The sequence below is a fragment of the Pyxicephalus adspersus genome, chromosome 4 (genome assembly GCF_032062135.1).
Source record: "Pyxicephalus adspersus chromosome 4, UCB_Pads_2.0, whole genome shotgun sequence".
Lineage (NCBI taxonomy): Eukaryota > Metazoa > Chordata > Amphibia > Anura > Pyxicephalidae > Pyxicephalus > Pyxicephalus adspersus.
Genome location: NC_092861.1, coordinates 106,135,808 through 106,157,775, shown reverse-complemented (window position 1 = coordinate 106,157,775; position 21,968 = coordinate 106,135,808). Strand labels below are relative to the sequence as shown.

At 35.2% G+C, this 21,968-nt stretch overlaps 1 protein-coding gene across 1 annotated transcript in view; it reads left to right on the top strand.

Moving 5' to 3' along the window:
* CRIM1 (cysteine rich transmembrane BMP regulator 1) overlaps nt 1–21,968 on the top strand; it is a gene marked incomplete in the record, with an annotated part of 392,052 nt that overhangs the window by 229,099 nt on the left and 140,985 nt on the right.

Here is a 21,968-nt window from a genome sequence, read left to right as displayed (position 1 = left end):
TTGCATAAGGTGTGTGCACATACATCAACTGTCAAATGTCGCCACAAGTAAAAAAAAAAAATGTCTCCGCTTGATTTTTTTTTACTTGTTTCTCACTTTTATTTTATTATTAAATTATAAAAACAAGGATATCTTTATTCCATTCTTCTGAAAACTTACATTAATAGTTAAGGCAATGGTAAAGCAGCACAGGAATCATGTTTCTGTACCCTAATGCAATTTTCCTAGCGTTGTACATAGGGTCTTACATTATTGCTTTTACTTCATATTGCACTGTTGTGTGGTAGAAGCAGATACTTACATGAAATTTGCTGAGAGGTCAGTGAAGCTGTGTATGGTCAGTGTTGTGTATTCTACATCAGGTTTTACCTATTCTCTTGCTGTAGATCATTAGTACACATAGGCTGTCAGCAGTCTGCACTGCAGACTTGTTTTTGGCAGTTGCCACAACAAGTGTATTTCTGTAAATAAAAGCACACAACGTATTTAAACCTGTGGTTTAAATTCTCAATGTGATACCAGGCAAGACACAGTACCACTGTATTGCCTTGTTGAAATAATGTGGAATATCTTCTATTTTAGTAAACTGATAATGAAAATTTTAACCATGTGGTTTGCACACATCAATTATGTTATGTATTTCTCTGTCTTTTTACTGAAATCTTTCAATACATTATTTTTATTTTTATTACAGAGTTCAAATATTAGAACTCCCAAAAAGATATATTCTACGTTCATTAAAAGGTTACCACCTCCCTAAACAGTGGATGTACATGCTAAAAGAACTGGGTAGTCATCATCATGTATAGATAGATCAGTATAAGGTATGAAGATATTGCTTCCATCATTGTCTTTATTTCATGTTGACTTTGGTTTAGTTCAAGACAATGATGGCAGCAATATCTTTATATATTATACCACTCCTGAACTATCTATTACTCATCCTTCATTAACAAAAATTTTGATGAATGCAATATGATTCTTTTTAAGAAATGTCCTTCAGTGTGTTCAATGTCCTTCATAATTATTTACCTATATTTAGGTTAATAAATCAAATTTAAATTACCAGACTACCAACCATAAATATTTATTTTACCCGTTGCGCAAGCCTAGTCCCAGGAGTTGGGTATTTATCTATGAACACAAGGTTCTAAAGGGAAATTATTATATATATATATATATATATATATATATGTATAAAAAATACAAATATCCGGTAATACCGGGAGGGAGAGGAAGAAAGGGGGGAAGGAGGGGGTGATGGAGATGGGGATGTTCCCTGTTCTCACCAAGATAATAGGAGTCTGTGCAGTTGGGCCTCCCTCTTTAGTATATCAAATTACAGAAAAACCATGGAGTGCAAGGAGAAAGCAAAGAGAGGTTTTGAGGCTCAAGCTATGAATGTATTATTATATATTTACTTCATATATAACAAGGTCATAAAAATACATAGTTCACAAACCTAGAACATGTAGTACATTGTCTTGCCTGGTTATGTTATACAAGAAACACAGAAGTAAAAGTATTATTGCAGTTTAACATAACATGTTCTGTTAGTTACACCTATTTCTGTTCTGAGTCACAGAAATGGGGTGTTTTACTAGACACATTGTTGCTAGCAAGAACAATAGACAACAAAGAAAAAATGAGAAAAGGTAATAATATAATAAGACCGTATTTTCTGTATACAAGTCCCCGACGCGTTTCGCCCAGATTAGGCTTCCTCAGGGGGATATGACTTTATACGATTTATGGTAGATGGTATAGTGATCGGTTCTGAGTAGTGTTGATACACAAGTAGGATTCATTTAAACTAACAAAATTGTTGAGTACCAATTGATGAGAAATTAGGGTGAATAGGGGTATTCATCCTGTGGTCTTGTGCTTATAAAAGGTTGCAGGTTGTATATTGAATGTATAAAAGTTGAAGACCCGCAAGTTGTGATTGTTGCATAGTCAAATGCATTTGCAAAATGTGTTTATACCACATAACTCCCTATTTTTCCATATGACTACCCCGTTCTTTTTTCATATATTACAGAATAGGTAGTTTAATATTGTATTTCCTTACCACCTAAAATAATATTTGTGTGCAGTGCATGCTCATGTCATTCCAATCAAAGAGTTCTAGAAAATCTCAAGAGGGTTAAACTGCTTAGAATGCAAAAATGATGAATGCATTAATCATTTAAAAATAATGAGAAATGCCTTCCCCATTCAAGGTATAATTAAACTGGTGTAATGAACAAGCATGCCTGTATTTGTCTGAATAAGCTATGGTTTGATGGTTTTGTTTCTTAGTTGTTTAACCTGTTTGGTATTCAATAGACATATGTACTTCCTTTGAAAATTACACTTTAAATAAAGATTGCATTACTAGTTTTATATTAGGTTGTGGAATATTTGAAATATGATTTTAACATTTTAAATTCCATTGGGTTAAACTATAACTGTGCCAAAGAAATGAAAAAAATTTACCCCGTTTGTCCATATATTTTTTTTTTTTAAAGAAAAAAACCTAAAAAAAAGTACTATAGTTAATATAGTAGTCTCAGTTCTCTGTCGGTCCTTTTTTTCTGGACAAATGCTTCTGTAGGTAATAGGAAAATTACTAATATTACATGTGTTAACAATACATTTTTATCAGATGCTATACATTTTTTGCAATATTGTGGTTCTTTAAAAGTATATCCGTTCAGTATACCTATAGAGAACCACCTATATTGTTATTCACTGAAGTTTAATATTTTGGTAGGTGCAGATCAGGCCATTTAGGGGTTAGGAGTGTGGGGACTTGCATTCGATTGTGCTCCAGCATTTCAGTGGTTTTAGGGACACAACTGTATCTTAAATGTTATTTCTGTTGAAAGAACATAACCACAATCTTGTATTCTGAAACAGCAGGACATCAGCAATGATCTTAGAGCAGCAATTGTTGTTGCCCATCAATCTGACAATTTCCAAATAATTAGAAGTCCATCATTCTATAGTAAGTGTAGAACCTTCAAGATAGTCTTTCCAGCAAATATAATTCAACTTTAGACCATGTGATGCTGAGAAAAAAAAAAACAAGGACTACATTTCAAACTCTGCTTCATATAGTATATTAAATGTTACATTTCCTGAAATCGGTAAAACACCGAACAAGTATGGCTTGTTTGAAAGGGTTGCCAGGAGAAAGCCTCATCTCTCTGCTCATCACCTGCCTCCCCCCCCCCCATTGAACAGAATAGCATTGTATGTACAGCGCTCATTCATTCATCTTTCAGTCATTTGTCCTTGGAAACTATCTTTCATGATTAATTTTCAATAATTCAGTTTAAACTACAAATAATCTAGTCAGACAAACCTGGAAATGTCACAGAATAAGCTGGAATGAAAGTGAATTCCTAGTTAAAATGTTAAATAAATGGATAGAATTTTGGAGGATTATGTCACGTTTTATATTGGTGTCTGTTTCTTTATTGAGGATATTTATCTTTCAGTTTGTACTAATGCCCGTTGTCAACAATAGAGAGTGTAGTGGGAAACCTAACAGAAAAAGCTTTGGCTTCACATTACCCAGAACATTTTGTTTTACAGATGACTTATTATTCACTAAGCTGATCAGGTAATGCAGTCTCTCTCTTAGCAGCTAAAATAAAATAGGCTGAATGTGATATTAACACCTATTTACACATAATAATGCAACTTGACTTTGTGATCTTGTGGTACTGTATTAATATTAATGACATATGAAATACCTACTTGATGTACAGCTCCCTAAATATGTTATGTCAAAGGTTAAACATATCAACAAAACACTACAGTGATTACAATAATTGACAATTCTTTTATAATATCTTTGAAATTGCTTTGACTGAACTGTTCCAGATATTGAAAAGTGCCTGACATTAATTGATTTTGTTTGGGAGACAGTTTCATTATTCTTTAAATATTAGAAGCCCCAGGCTTGAATCTTCTTGAAAGCTGGTGTCTTGCTATAATGTAATTGGCACAGCGCTAATAGTATATTTGCTACTTTCAGTAATAAAACTGGCATAAACATACTGCATTGAGCATGCAATAGCATACATTATTTAAAAGAAACACCTATCAGTAATGAATTCATAAATGTTAAAGGATTCAATAATAAAATGAGACAAGCAAGAAAAAGAAAGGAGAAAAGTTGAATATACTTTCTTTCTCTTTCTCAACCTGATATTCTCAGGCAAATAACAAATACCTCTTTTGATGCAGTGATGAGTGTTGCCCTAACAAGCAAGAAGTTTTAATTATCCACCTATTAATAAAACAGAGTAAATCAGACCAAAACCTTATCCTTTTCTTCTGCTCACCAGTGCTATTTTTTTCTCAATAATGCTGTGGGAACTTAGAATTCTTTCTTACAATGTAGACCTACCAGTCCTTCACTGTATGTGATGACATCAGAGTGTCTGTAACTGATTGTGGCAAGGGAAGGAGCTTCGAAGGACCAGTCATGCAGCTTGGAGTAAGCTTGCAGGATCAAGGGATGTCACATTAGATTGCTTTTAAAGTGAGTCATAAAAATGGCTTTAAAAAGGATCTTTTAACCAATTTATTGTGGGGGGAAACCCCACTGAGAGTTGGATTTGTCAGCTGGGTGGGGATAGGGTTTACCAATATGTAGAATGTATGTCCTGTCATCATTGTCCAGCATCCCACAAGCTGTTGAAGGCTCTGTTCGAGCCATCTAATCAGATTACAGACCTAAATAGGTCAATGACTGGGCAAGTTGAGGGACAAGAATAATGTTTAAAAATACAAGTGGGCCTTGTAAAAACCTGCGAGGCAGCATAATATTATTTTTATTAACTTGTAGTGCCAACACATTACACAGCGCTTTACAAAGTTCATAATAAAGTCATAGTATACCATACTTGTATTTGTTACTATTTAGGGTTCAATATTTTTTTTAGATTTTATGTTTATTGTATTTCTAGTAATTTTATTATTTTCAAACCTATAGTAATTTGAGTAATTTGTTTCCTTTTTTTTTTTTTTGTTTTTGTTTTTTCTTCCCCTTTTGTTTTTCTTTTCAATTAGTAAATCTAGTAACAAAGGGAGTAACTTGGGGTGTGGCCTGTTTTGAGCAGTTTACTTTGAGGCACTAGCCATATTCCAAGAGTAACTTGCCTTAAAAAGGAGTTTAGCCTTAAAAGTACCTAAACTGAAACCGGTATTGTTGTTACTTTCTAACCCACTTACATTATTTTCCACATTATGGGAGACCTAAACATGCAAGAGCCATATACCATTTATATGACTCATATATATCATAAACAAAAAAAGCAATCTTGTAAGTATTCAAAAAAGGTGATGCTCATGGAAACATTTGTCCTGGTAATAAAAAGTTTGAACAGGGCCACAGATGAACTTCGGAAAAAAATATATTTTATATATAGTTACTTGCCTGTCTCATGTAAAGACCTCTTTGATAGAGAAAAAGCATTTAGAAAGACTACTGCCCAGTATTTAAACTAACAGTTCCTCCTTCAGATTGAGAGAGACTTCATTGGAACTGCTTCCTAGCTATATTAGTCTGTGATCCCAGATTAGCTTTGCAGCTGTACCTTTGTAACTTGGCCATTAGACACACAAAAAAAAACTTGCCTTTAGATATTTTGTACAACACTGAAAGAACATACTTTCTTAAAGGATTTTTTTTTTGTTTACCTGACTTCAATAGAGAAAAAAACTTTTTTTAAAACATTTTAACTTTATTAAAGTTGTATTATATAAAAAAGGGGTAACTGACCATACAGAATTAAACTATACAGAAAAAAAGAAACAGAACAAAGACATACAAAATAATTAACAAATCAAAAAAAGAAGGGGTAGCGGGAATAGTGTTTTTTTTCAGTTTTGCCATTTACAAGTCCCATATAATAAGAACCAACAGTGCTTTAAGAATGACCGTAGCATGCAAAACTACCAATACAGGTAGTCCCTGGGTTACATACGAGATCGGGACTGTAGGTGTGTTCTTAAGTTGAATTTGCCTATAAGTCGGAACAGGTACATTATTTTAATGCAATTAGGACAGATGTTTGTCTCAACATATTATTAGGCAGCGTGGTGTCAGTTACTGTATAAAACCCTTACTGTGAGTTAATCACAAGCAAAAAAAAAAAAATATATATATATGGACCCTAGACATTAATTAACTTCTGAAGCAAGCTGTGCTTTGATATGCAAAAAAAAACAACTGCAGAGTTTGTCTTGGTCATTAAAGAGTTACAATTTGTTACAAATCAACTCCACTATTAGAATCACCCACAACCTCAGCTGTGTTTAGCAAAAAAATTCTTCTACAAGTCATGCAAACTGGCCCCCTCCAAGCCTCCATCCTGCACACAAGCCTTGTTTGTATCTAGGAGTCGTCCGTATGTCAGATGTCCTTAATCCGGGGACAACCTGTACAATGTGTAAAAAAAGCTCATGAAAAATATTGTGAGACATAAAGTCATTATTACAGAATATTGTATCATCCGGCAATAAAATTGTATAATCTTATAAGAAAACTGTAACAATAACAGTACATAATAAACCCCAGAATCAAGTTCAGCCTGGACTTTCCAGAATCTGGCTATTAACCATCTATTACTATCTATTACCTTCCAATACTCAGGAGAGTTTTGGAAAACCATCCAGGAGGACCATATCATAGGGAATTTTTCTGTCCCACCATGAATGCTAGCAGTTGGGTCCTTCATCAGCATTATATCATTAAACTAGCTTAGCCACATGCCCGCTGTCGTCGGGGACAAGTTTTTCTGCTTCATCACAATACATGCTTCTGGGACTGTCGATAGGTGTTTCACCACAAAGGTAAAATTTAGTTAACAATCATTGAGTTGCAGTTGTCCCCGAGCATGGAACAAGACCAAAACACGTGAAACATTGAGCCAGTAACGCCACCACATCTCCAACACAGTCTAGGCACAGAGGATCACAAACAGTGTAGTTTATCAGGTGTTCTGTACCATCTGCAACATATTTTATACCCCAACCCCAATTTCTGATATCCACTATGGATTACAGGCTTATTACTTAACAGTAGGATATGTTCCCTCTTTGTAGCCATAAGGGATCTACCCAGATCCTGCCCACAGAGGACGTAAGCCTTTGGAGAGGCATTAAAGACAAGAGTATGTAGAAGACAAGTCGTGCCGTGGGTCACCTCTGCCTAAACAAATAAATTCAAAACTGGTGAGTGGTTTGTTGAACAAAACAGCCTCTGGAAAGGATCTCAGAAAGTGTGCAACCTGCCCTGCTCTCCAGAAATCCAGTTGGAAAGGCAGAGAGGCAAAGCCCAGTTCTGACTTCCTGCTCCACCTGCCCTAAATTATGCAATGCAGCGCCCTATCCAAACCTTTCTCTCTGAAACTCCTCTTAATGACCTAGTGACAGAGCAGGATTCCCCAGAGTTGGGGTTGACAGGCTTGGTGAGGGTGAGATATCCTGTTGCTGGAAATACTACAAAGGTTTCTGGTCACCTCAATAGTTATTGTTGTTTTGTTATCAGAGTGGGAGAAGAGGGGCTCCAAAGTGGGAGAAGAGAGGCTCCAGAGTTGGAACAGTATGTGAGTTTTACAAAAATTGTGCTCCAATGTAATCCATTGTTTGGTATCTGCATGATTGTACCAGTCCAAAACTCCCACCAAATGTGATGCTGCATGGTAAAGAGTAAAGTTTGGTACCCTCAACCCTCCTGTTCTTTTATGCCAAAATAACAGGCATCCACACAGCTGGGGGCTGCGCCAACTCCATATAAATCAGAAAATTTGAGTATGGAGCTGTTTGAAGTAGGACCCTGGGACTCGAGTAGGCAGGGCCTGAAACAAGCAGAGCAGCCTCGGAAGGTTGTTCATTTAATCTTAATGCAGCCAAACCATGAAAATGTATGGGACGCCCATTTGTCCATATCTCCTGATATTGTTTGCAGTATTGGGGCAAAGTTTAGAGCAAATAATGAGTAAGATCCTCCAAGATCTGCACTTCTAGATATTTAATGGATTCTGTAGACCATTTGAACGGTAAAGTATGTGCTAGATAGTGTTGCTGGTCAGAGGGTAGGGTCATATTCAACGAAGCACACTTAAAATAGTTACCTTTGAAATACCAAAGGCTGCCTTATTCCTTTATTGTCTTCAGGAGATTAGGGAGCATGATCAAAGGATTAGATACAATAAATGATCCGCTTACGCTGCAACTTTCTGTTCCGTGTGCCCTACTCTAAGCACCTTAGGATATAACCTTTTTTTAAACATTTAATATTTTTTGTCCCAAATTTAACATTCTCTTTATGATAATCGAGCCACACACACACACAAAAAAACACAATGACATGTTATAAAATAAATAATTGGTTCCTAAGGTTTTTATTTTTTTTTAATGACGTGCTTGACTCTTAGATGCGCAGAGAAGTTCTAAACTTAAGTGTCTTTATTACAACATTGTTTGCCTTTCTGAAAGTATTTTTTTTCATACCCATGTATTTCTAGATGCTGAAAGGTACGTTTGCAAATGCCTATACATGGCATAGCAACTGGAGCAGTATAGGAAGATAACACTTAGCAGCAAATTCCCCAAGGGAAATCACTTCTAGACTATTCAAGGAGACGCTTTATTTCCAAGCCCACAATTGTAATAACCTATAACAGGCATTTATAATTATCATACTCTATACTTTTCAAAGATTTAGAAAAGTACTGTTTGTCTGAAACCTATATGCAGCTTGTAAGTATGAAATATCAATTCCATTAATATGGAGTAACAGATCTTACATTCTGTAGGGGTGTGACTCCAGTGTTATATCTATGTTGGCTGTTTTCATATATGCAGATCATGGATACCCATTCCTGATGTTCAGCAGTCGTGTTGCTTTAATTTATATACCAGGCACAAGAAGTCCTTTATTAGTCTTTCAGTTTGCCAGCTCTGTTGTAGATGATGTCATCTGTCTAACTCTAGGAGTAAAAGTGAGTAATGAGGGACTTCTGTGCCTGTTTTGTTTGTATGTGTGTAGGTTTAAATATGCCAGTGGATGTGTTGTCTCATTGGGGGTACTGCTGTGCTATGGAGAGAGTTGGTGGAATTAAAAGTGGGTGTTAACTATTTGTCTGACCCTTGCACATTGCATGTTTATATACAATATTTGACCCCTGTATTCTGCACCTTTCACATTCATTTCCCTCGCGTTCTGTATGTAACATACTTTTAACCCCTGCACTCTGCACACCTGGCTGTGGTTTAGTTTTACTCTTGACCACCGTTTTTGTTTTACATAGTATTTGTTAGCCAAAGTGCTGCTGCATGTGTGTCATGTATAAACATCATGTAAGCTGTTACTTCTTTACCTATTCCCTAGACCCTGGCATGCTTTAACCTCCCTGGAGGTATTCCCGAGTGTGGCTTGGGGTGAATTTTCCATAACAAAAACGGTAACCTCGAGCCACACTCGAGGTGGAAATGCTGGGGAGTTTTAAACTCCTAACTTGTTCCCACGTTCCAGCGGCGTCCTCCCACGATACCTGTCATCTTCTTCCCCTGGCGATGCTGGATGGGAATCTGCGTAACCCGGCATGTGAAGGTCGGGGACGCAAGGCCAGGAGAAGCAGAAGCTGAACATCTGCTCACGAGTTTTAGGCTCGAGGGTGGGACAGTTACACAGGTAGGCGGGACCAGACGGGAAAGTTAAAATAATGGGGATTTTTAAATGTATGCTTTTACATTTAAAAATCCTCATTTATCATACCACTAGGAACATTAATAAAGCTATGGACGATCATGGGAGAACCTGGATTTGATTCAGGATTAAGTTTGCTTAATCAGGTTTTCCCATGATAATCTTTTCCAATCTTGGAGAGTTTTAGTTTACCTGTAAGGAACATCACCTACCTTTACATTTGGCCATGTCTATTTTTGTCACAGCAATGCAAGCTTTATTGCGGGTAATTTTTGTTTTTTGATTGTTGAAAAATATGCAATGTGTTCCCTGGAGAATAAAAAAAAGTTTGACAATACTGGTCCAACAAAGTGTGTCCAAACCCAAGAACAATTATTTTACAATCTGCAGCTTACTAGTCACAGGGTGTGATAGCTACATTAATTCTCTTTTCTCTTTTTTTTTTTTCTGCCATAGCATGATAGCAGTAACTCCTTATATTCAATCTATGGAGCATTGCCATACTAGGGCAGATAGTGTGTTAGAACTGCAGAACAACAGATAACTGTCAGGCTTGGATGTGTTATGTTGGGCTTTGTGTATAAAATGTATATACTATTGAACCATATAAATGGTCCTTATTTTTTTTTTCACAATGCTCTGAAATGCTGTTTAAAAAATATGATTTTAAATAGTTTTGCTGTGCTTCATAGGATATCTTGAGTTAGCTGTTTCTTGCTAAACTTAAAAATATGGTTAGGGGTTTTCCACATTTTTGTTAGTAATTGGAGGAACATACTGTCTGACACAAATATGTACTGCTCCGATTCACTTCTGCACTGAAAAGTATATTTTGAGTTTGACATTAGGTTGTTGCAAAAAGTTTCTCCGTTTAACAAGGTTTAATGTTGATTTTTATTTTGCCTTCTTAAGTCATAAATATCAGGTATTGTTTGTTCATGTATATGGAGACCTGGGGAAAAAATCTTGAATTAAACATGTACAAGAAGCATTATACAGCAACACTCACATATCTGACAAGTCCTAGTAAGCTATTGATCTGCTAGTGAATATGATGTAAAAGCTGTGAAAATACATGTAAACTTGTTAAAAGAGAGCCTAATAATTGCTATGTGTAAAGTGTTCTGTTAATGACAAAACATAAATGTGATTCAAGAGCATTTTCAAAGAAGTCATAAATGAGTCAGTCCCAATTAAAGAGAACACTGTATCTTATGTATTGCACATCTGTGACTATGTATAGGAAAGCTAGCTGATTAAACCGAGGAAAGGTCATGTTAATGCATTTCGCCCGACTATGTCACCTGCATAGAAATTGGTCTGTGACAAATAATAAGTCCAGATTGGAGCTTTTTGCACGTTTTGCCTTTGAAAACTGCTTGCAAAAAATGGTCAAAATTGTACTGGATGGGTCGGTTCATCCTATTTATTTTGACAAGCAACAGCATTGCCGCAATATATTTGGGACACTTTGCCACCCCTACCACCTACATTGACTTTAATTGGTGCCCATTGCAAACACTTGAAAACACTTGTTCAAACCTTTTTTTGCAAGTGGTTTTTGCTGGCAATTTGATACCTGTAATATAAAAAATAAGTGGTGTGGTAGTCTTTGAGACAGAATTCTAACACTTCCTCACTTTAGTAAATTAGTTTTTTGGTGTAGTTTTGGGAGAGATTTTCTTTTACTTTCTGTGCACAGACAGAACCAAAACAGATGTTGGTATGTTTTAAACCTACTTCTTCAATAATAATTGCAAGTGTATTAGAGTACAATCCATAACAAATTGAATATAAATGTTCATTAGTAATACTTTTAATATGCATATGGGTTTGTTATAATGTTCATTTACTGAGTTAGGGGATGCTTTCAGCATCATCTATTAGACAATACAATGATTTTGGTCAAATATTAATATCTTACATGTTTAGCACAAGTTTAGCATGAGCAGAATGTACAACAGAAGTAATAAACAAAGCAAGAGTGTAAAATGGAAAAAGGAATGAATAAAAAAACATTCAAAAGCATTGACAGAGTCTCTAGCTTTTAATTGCTTTGCCCAAAACTTAAAATATTTAGGTTCAAGAAGGGCTTTATGTTGCAACTTTCTAAGTACTAAGTACTTTCATTGTGGTGGAGTAACCTAATCATTTTCAACAGAACTACCATAGACCTTTTAACATACTTGAATACCAACACACAGATGGTTTAGATCTGTGCATTTTTGTGGTGTACTAACGTTCAGGTCTGCAGTGGTGTGTGAAGAATGTGTACTGTAGTGGCATTTGACATACTGTATATATGGACTGCATTTACTGTTCATGCTTTATGGCTTGCTGCAAGATGTGAAGATGTAAATCCAACTTAAATATGCTTTCCCCAAAACCACTGCACGCTTTTTCAATGTAGGCTATAGTTTTTTTTATAATTACTGGATAAAGCACACCTTGTGCTTTGCTCAGTATCAGCTATTCCTTTTAAAACACATTTTCTAGTGTAGGTCATTGCTAAGTGCCACATGTCTAATAACCCTTTCCTTCAGTTTAAAAGTCATTCACAGTGAGCAGTAGAGGCAAAATACAATGTGGGTATTGCAGCAGATGTGGGATTCAAAAAACCGAGGCTTATTTCTGGGAACTAGGTCCACCCATTCAATCCTTAATTAGAATAAATGGCAATTGTGGGGGAAGAAGTAAGAGATTGTACCTTATTCTGTCCAAGTAAGCAGCTACGGTAGCATGTGCAGTTGCTTAGCGTACAGTAGCTTTCAGCTCACACTTTAAATCTGTGAGTGCTCTAAAGACATAATCACAAACAGCTTCCAAATGCACTAAATGTTGCTAGATTGTTAAAGGCAAAACATACATTATTATTTCTCTTTTTCATCAGGTTGAAAGCTATAATCAGTAGATCGTTGCTAATGGCCCTGTTAAATATACATTTGTGAGTGCAGCTGACAAACATGGAGTAAAACTTATTGGAATTTCTGGCTCCATAAAAAGGTTACATAAATCAGTGGCTTGGCAGCATTTGTTATTCAAGCAATGCCAGAATATTTGCATGACATATCCTTGGCATTACTGGTGAATGAGGCACATTATTGCAACATTATAAGTCAATCTGATACTTAAAAGGCTATTAGACACCTAGAGGATTTGGGGCCACTCTAGTGACTTTCAGACTAAAGATTTAGTCTATTTTCTTGGGCTCTCTTTTTAATATGACAGTTAATTTTTATCCACTTTCATTTTTTGAATAAATGAACCTTCTACCTTCTTTATTGCTGCAGCGCTGCCCTCAAATATATAAATAGAATTGCAATAAAAATTTATGATGTGGAGAACATTTTATTACAGATAATTTAAAGTCAAATTTTTTATAAATTAAAAAAATCCTTGTGTTTTTGTTTAATGTTAAATATTTATTAAAATGTATTTTTAGTAAGGCGACATTATATTGTATAAGTATTTCACAATAAGCATTTGCAGCCACCAGGTGGAGCTGTCTGCAGGAGGAGGTGTTCTATGATGCAGCATTCTGCAGCTGTGTGCTAATAATAGACCCAAAAAACTCATCCTCCTTAACTATCTCCTTTACTAGTACATTTACACATACAGATTTTGTGTTTCAATGGTTATCTCTAAATTCAATGTCAAAGAAGCACTGTGCAAAGTAAAGATTTAAAAGTAAAGATTTAACAAAGCATGATATCACTTAACATTAACTTAAAGCAGAATAAGCAATAATATATTAGACAAGCTCCCATTGCTGAAAGCTGTTATTTTTGTTTCAGTAGTTTCCGTCACAATTCTAAAACAAACATACAGCTATGTGGTACATTGTGTGGCAGTTTGATTAGCACCTGATCTGCATCCTCATTTTGGGTCAGTGATTCATAAGCTATTAAAGAACGAGGATTATAACGCCCACCAGACAAGCAGAATTTTATACAACCAGGTCAGAATGGAACTTTTTTAATAAACTCTCCAAGACTGGAGAAGTTAGACTATCATATGTGAACTTGGGTTGGAATGGAGTTCTTAAAAATCATTTGATATTTAGCAGATGTTTTCAGACCTGGACCCCCTGGGTTCACCCATGTTAGTTTATTTTCTCCAGTCTTGAAGAGCTTTAATAAATCAGGCCCAGTATCTCAGTGAAAGCTTTAATTTATTTAATTATCTTTGGGAAGACAAGAATATGTGGATTATGTGGACAGCACTCCCTTTAAAATGACAATTTAAAGGCAATACTTACCGGTAGGAATGACTCATCATAATGACCATCCGATTCAATATTCACCTTCTGACTTAACACCTAATTCATGTAACTCATGTGAAATTATTCATCTTATTTAAACAAAAAAAACTAAATATTCAAAGTTCCTATTGACTAATTCCTTTTACATATGAATTATTAGCATAAATCAGCAGCATAGGCATTCACCAAGTATTTAATTAGTCTAATGTAAAGAAAAAAAATTAGAAGCAATCTTGGCAAGAGAGAGCCCACCAGACCCTTTAACAAATGTGTAACAAAATCAGGCCTCTAAACCTAAAAGTTCATTGAATATTTGTCTCAAAGTAATAAAAACACCAAAAGGAAGTTGCCAAAGTAGATTTAGTATAATGTTCTGTAGAATGCTTTAAAAATACAAACAATTAATCCAGGCATTTAGATGCTTATTGTCATTTACAGTTGTGGTTATCCAATTTAGTTATTTATGCATTCTTTATATTAATCATAGCTAAACTCAGTAACCTAATTTAATTTGGTTTTTGATCACAAAATATTTAAAAAAAAGTAGCAAAGGAGTAATAAATAAATATTAAAAATAAAATGCACCTAAAAAAGACTCAATTAGGAATAAGTGGTACTTAGTGATTAGTAGAAAATAACTGTCAAATTAGAAGCTTTACAGATTCTTTTTGTCTTTTCTCCTCAGTCTCCTCAGCTCTCCTTTCCTACATTTTTGTACTATATAAAAGATGCTAAGCTGCAGTTTCCAGCTTTTAGTGGATATCACATCCAAACTGTCATATAGTAAATTGTAACCATTTTAATGCACATTTAAAATGTAATTTCATTCCATTTCCACGGGCCGCGGTGAGCTGGGATTCATCACATGATTAATAGTGAAATAAGAACCGATACAAATGATTTCCCAACCTTTTCACTTGAGAAGCAAACTCCATGGTGCCTATATCTGCCTCTGGGCTTTCAATTTAAATCTTTGCAGTGAGTGACATGTGAGCTTCTTTCAGATAATACTGCTTTCCTGACTGTTTCTCACAACATTGCTGAAATATAGGAAGATGGCTACTCTCAAGTAATGCTGTAAGATATTGTTTTAACTGCGCAAAATGCAAACTGTGTCCCCAATGTTGATTTTTATTGCTCAGCCAAGTTTTTTATGCTCCTTAAAAACTATTGTAGGGACATTGCTCCTTGTCCTTAGTGTTGCATAGTTTTGCTATAGAAATATATTTCAGAAGCCTATGATTTCATAACATTTCATAATGCTTCTGTGAATAATAATTGAAAAAGACATGTTTTTTAAGACCTCCTAATATTCCTTTGTTCAACATTTTTTTATAATGTTTAGGTTCAAAATGTCTTGTTACAAAACCCCATACTTTGGTAACTCTTCAGGCTGTGTGTATGTAATTAAACAAACTGACCACAAATATTCTGGATTCCTTGTATGAAATATTCGTTATCTAATTGTCTTTGAGAAAGGCCAATTTACTTCCATTTCCGCTATCTATGTTAATTGCTGATACAAAACACTAAAGCAAGAATAGAACTTTGCCTAAATAACACATAGGCTTATCTTGTTGTTACATTACTTCTTGTGGTTATAAAGGACTGACAAGTGAAATTAAAGTTTAATTCAATGCTACCATGAGTATGTGGCATGACATTCTCAAATATTAATATTGCTATGTTCTTCTACAATGAAAAAAACAATAAGATGTCAGCAAGATGAATTGCATTAATGTGAAACAGCATATTAAATCAGCACTCTTACAATTCACAAGCACTTCCATTTATGATTTGATGCATAGCTATCGGGGTAGGATACACAATGAAACGATGGGCTGCTATTCCTGATAAATTAGATTTAGGACTACATGGAGGCTTTCTGAAAGGATAATACCAATCCGTATATGCATATAATAGTGTATGTGGTGTCTGCTTTGAAGAAATTCTTTAGTATTATGTATAAATGTAAACAAGAAATTATTAGCTGATGTACATATTAGCCACATCTGTGTAATATGTATATTGGCTGAATTTACAAATTTGACATTCTGAATTAATAATATTAATATTAGCCTGAGCCTTTTTTTTTTCATGCCATGTCTGATATCAAAGCAAAAGCAGCAATATAACCTCCATCTTTTCGAAAAATTCCGAAACAAATAAAAGAAGCAGTTGCACTTTGGTATTACTCTGTTTGGATGACATTAATGCATGTCATTGTTGACACTAATGGTAGTGTGTAATAGAATTTGCTTCATAGATAGGAGGGCAACATGGATCTATAACAAAACAATGTGAGCCTATTCAGAGTAAGTGTTAATGTGCATTCAACAATTTTTAACATGCGAAAAAAAGCACTTGCTTCAGTGAACTGAAGTGCGTGTGTTGAGATGTGCTGGCAATATGTTGTGGAATCCCATTCAAAATATTATCACCATTGTTTATGCAATAGTTTGGTAAACCTTTATCATAATGTATCAGTGAATAGGTACTATCTGTTAAAAAAGGACGACAAGTAAGACCAGTTTGTTCTGTAAAAGGATTCAATTTTGATTTCTGGGATTTGTAGTTATTTCCAGAATACTTAGCTTAGGTTTATGAGAGTAAATCACTGCAAATCTAGAAGAGTAAGGAGAGGTTCATACCTGCCTCGGGATCGAGCAATCCCATGCAGCTCCCAGTGGCTGACACCACGCAAGCTTCTCAGTCACTTAATCCACTGGTTCTTGGAGAACCCACATCTGCACATTTGACAGTTAGTGGTAGTGAGTGATACTGATATTTCTCACTGCTGCCTCCTTGGCCAGTGTTAACTATACTAAAGCAAAAACAGTTTTCTTCTCTTCTCTCTTTTTTTATTTTCCATCAAACTTTTTCATTGTTAAATGTATTAACTAGTCATTGATCACAACATTTATTGACAAACTTGGACTCAAACATTGCCTAATAAACAAGTACAGGTGCTTAATGCAAGTCATCATCAAAGTCAACTTTTGTTAAGCATAGACATCCCTAACTGATTACAGGTAGTCCCGTGTTAAGGACCTCCGACTTACAGACGACTCCTAGATACGAACGGGGCTTCCCTGCTTCCTCGTGTGCAGGACAGAGGCTTGATGGGGGGGGGGCTGTTTGCATGGCTTGCAGAAGAAATCTTTTGCTAAACACAGCTGAGGTTGTAGGTGATCTTGAGCTGATATGTAGCATTTTGTAACACTTTAATGACCAAGACAAACTCGGCAGTTGTTTATTTTTGCATATCAAAGTACAGCTTACTCTAGTTGAAGTCAATTATTGCTTAGGCTCCACAAAGATTTTTTTTTTTTGCTTGTTTTGTGATTAACTCACATTGAGATTTTTTTTTTACAGTAACTGACACCTTACTGCCTATTTATATGTTGGGACACACATCTGTTGTAATTGTTTTAATTAAAATATTATACTTGTTCCAAATTACATACAAATTCAACTTAAGAACACACCTACAGTCCCTATCTGGTCTGTATCCCGGGGACTACCTGTATATGATCAAAAGATGTTGAGGCTACCTTAGGTAAAAATATGTGCCTAAATGGTTAATAGATTGAAAGATATAGGTGGCTTTTCTTGTAAAAGATTTGAATATTCTGTATTAACCTCCCTGGCTGTCTGAATAATGAGTATTTTTAAATGTAAAAGTGGTACATTTAAAAATCCTAATTATTTTAAATTTCCGCCCAATTCCGCCTACCTGCCCCACAGTCCCGCCTAAGGCTCGCGAGCAGATACCTAGCCGTCATTTTCTTCCCCTGGCCTCGCATCCCCAACGTTCACACGCCGGGGACGAAGTTTCGGCCAGTATCTGTGTAGCCTGGCGATGGCCAGCATCACCAGGGGAAGAAGATGCCGGACATTATTTCAAGTCTTAATTTTGTATTCATCTAAAAGAATCTTCATGTCCTTCCTTGTGACCAGAACAGTCTTTGGAATAGTAAATTCAGATTTCTGGGTTTAATAAAAATTATAAACAGTATACAAAACTTAAGGTCTGTTGGCCTTATTGAGTTGCTAATTTATTCTACCTATCTGGTGTGAATAGGGGCCCACCATGTTCTTTCACACACCAAAATGTAACTGTAATCTGTGCTGCAATTAGAAACATTTTTCTTTGTTTTTGTTATTATATTGACCACATGTCTTTTTTTTAGAGATTGCCTGCTACAATGCACCCCATTGTGTTCTTGTGGTGTAAACCAAATTCTGACTTTTGCATTTACAAGTCACATTAGAAATGAAAAGTTTTTCAGACTAGGCAATGACCTTACTCACTGTAGCCTAACCTTTCCTTTAATTGGTTAAGTGGTGAAGAACATGGTGCAGTGCTACCAAGCACAGACCAAGCTCTTTATATCTTGAATGCGTGCTATGTCCTTCATTGCCAAAGTGTTTTACCTATACATCTCTAGGTATGTTTGTTGTTTTATTTTATTTATTTTTTGTTTTGCCCCATTTAATTCTCTCAAACTCACTACCCTTCCCTTTCGTCTTTACCACCACTACAGTAGGGACTGAATATGAAAACTACAGCCTTCTGGGATACATGCGATCTTGGGCTTGCACAAAACAGGCTTTCCTGAAATGTAATAGTGACAATCTCCTGCATGCACAGTGACATGGGCACATTTTTTTACATTTTCAGGAAAACGTGTGTCACCTGATCTCGCACCTGAAGACAGGACAGGATTGTGGAGGGGTCAAATAAAGTTTTTTTTTTTTTACTGTATTTATGGCAAAATGCATCTCTTGTCATCACTGCTGATATTACATATATCCCCCAGGGTAATCTTTGGTCAAACAAATTCAAACAATTTTGCACACATTATATATATATATATATATATATATATATATATATATATTGCACCCACATACTTTATGGCTTTTTGCAATAGTAAGGAAGTATATTTGGCTGCAGATTATATTCCGTTTTATATTTACATTTATTTGGTTGCTATGCTATCGCTGTTCAAAATAAAACATTTAGTTTTGTTTTATTATAAACATCTTTTAAATTTGTCTAGCAATGTAACCGTAAAATACCAAGAGTATCTATGTGGGTATTTAGAGTTTTGTGAGAAATAGGACACACTATGACATGCAGATCATAACCACTTTATCTCAATAGCAATTACTGTCTGGACTGGCCAGTTACCGTGCCAAATGGTTATACTGGCCTTGGCATCAATTGGTAAGCGAGTACACAGACTGCATCTTAAAGACTGTTCTCTAATGAAATTGAGTGCTGTTTACAGAAGGACCATTGTCAAGCAGTTTGGTCATTTTTCAGCAACATTAATTTACAGTCAAGCATGCATAATTTATTGAAGTGCTGTGGAAACTTAAGTTACACTAGTAATAGAAAGAAGTTAAAATGTGACCATTTCAAGTCTTTCACCTCTTATATGATGATGGATGTTCCCCCATGACTCCAGATAAATCAGAAAGAGTTTTTTTCGACCTCTCAGCACAACTTTAACTGAGTTGCATCCTAGCCATCATAAGATAGATTGCCCCCATATATATATTAGTCTAACATAATGGGTGTCACTTGTGAGCTGTTTGCTTGCGGACAGCACAGTAAATAGTACAATAACTCAAGTGACATACACTTGCTATATTGAGAGTCTAGAACAAGAAGGGTATTACTTTCCTCCTTAAACCACTGCGTGTATAAAATACAAAATATTGTATATCTAACATTTATTGTTTGCCAGACATTCAAAGACAAAAATATAGGCTTATATTGTCATTCTCTGGAGTGAACATAGGCAGTTTTTTTTTTACATTTAGGAAGTAATGCTCATATAATGTGCTCTGCCATTCTGTTTGTTTTTTTACATTTTGGTGACTTTGAATTTTTTTTTATTCCCTAAATAACACTGAAGTTATTGCTTTTTAGCCCTGAGTGCTGGAATTAAAAGGGTCTTATTTAGTAACAGATCTTGTTAGTAAATATAACTTTTGCTCATTGTAAAAATGCAGCCACCTACATATACATTCCTGTTTTCATAATTAAACTAAATATGAGTGGATGAACATATGGTTTAATTTCACCTCCTGTCTTGCATCCTTAAGCATCAGCCTACACAGACTGTTTCCCGAGCATATATACACCTATGTTTGAAAATCCCATTTTTGATGGGTTTTACAGAAAACAGTTTTCACGTTTTGTTTCTTTATATAAACTAAAAGTTTAAAAGAATACCCACTGATCCTGCAAAAAGTTCTGTAAGCTGCTAATTTTCTACAGTGAATTGAAAATTCTGCCTCTGCTGCACTGAAGTCCCCCCCCCCCCTACATACACATTATAAGGGGAATGTATTCTGGAGCTCAAAGGGAGAACTAAGCTGGACTAAAAGCCCTTTTTGGGTTTAGGCGTTATAGATATGGTATTGTGTCAGCCATTACAGAAAGTTAGAACTCACCAGATTAAAGCAAAGATCAACATAGATTTATTTGTGTACCTAGAAAGGTGGTGCCAATCCAAACACCCATACAAATATATGGAGCTGCTCCCCTAAATAAAGCATAAATGATTTGAAGAACAATAAAAAAGCTAGGGTTTTGTGGGGCAAATAACCATTGTATTGTGGAAAACAATCATATGAATTTACAGCTTTCATAGATTTACTGTACAAAGTGTTTACTTGGTCTTTCCCATTATTAGGCATGGGATAGTTGACCAATTGGCTAGACAAGGATATCCCTGAATTAGTAATAACCTTAAATGTCTTGTAGTCCGACACATTTTGCCATTAGGCTTCCTTTAGGGGATATGTGGAGAATGTTATACCGAACTACCGGTATATAACAGAAATGCAATAGAATAAAATAGTTAAAAACTTGTGTCAAAGACACCAGGTCAAAATACAACAAAATTTGAAGGTTTGTAAATACCAAATTACAAGGTGAAGACATAGTGGATAAGTTCAAGGCTTAAGGCAAAATATCAGATCCTCACAACATGATTTGAAGTCTTAAGTACACGATAAAACGATAAATCTGCAAACATTTAATTCAGTAGATCACACATATGTTTCTCATAAAAAATATCAGTGGCATCTACAGTATCATCTATGGTTATTTGTGTGTTTGTTAGATGTACCAATGAGATAATAAAAGGGTTGAAAAGAAAATTGTTTAATAAAAATATGTAATATGTAGGCGTGTTTTGATCTATGTTCATGTAAGGAGAGTATGAAAAGTATGCATGTGTGTCAATATGTGGGGGAACAAAAGGGGGGGTGTACATTAATCATGTGTATATAGTCATGTGTACATATATATGCACATAGTTTTGGTATAATGTTCTCCACACATACCCTGAGGAAGCCTAACTGTGAAATGCATTGGGTTACGAGACGTTTAATGTTATTACTACTTCAGAGATATCTTTGTCTAGCCAATTGGTCAATCATCCCATGCATACTAAATGGAGAGACCAAGTAAACACTGTGTACAGTAAATCTATGAAAGCTGTAATTTCATATGATTGTTTTCCACAATAAAATGTTTATTTGCTGTTTTTATTTTAATGTTTGTACTTTAGTATGTAACACAAACACAACAAAAGGAGCAAAACATAAGGAAACATTAATTTAAATTGCAGATACCCACAGCACATGTTACCAATACATACACTATAAGATTGGATGTTTTATACTCAGTAGCACATATGTTAAAGTACATGTACATAGTGTGATATGCACATTTAGTTAAGCAATATTACATACACACAGTACATTTAACAGCTCTGACTGAATGTGAAATACATATTGCCAGAAAAAAAACAAATAAAAGTGATAATAAAAGCCTGTATGTAATGACTGTAAGCACAAGCTAAATTTTACATTAAAATCCCTCTCAATCCCCAGCACATATTAATAAATCAGATATCATTCTTCTGCATATGCACACAAATGCCAATACATTATTGTATTTGTTCCTCA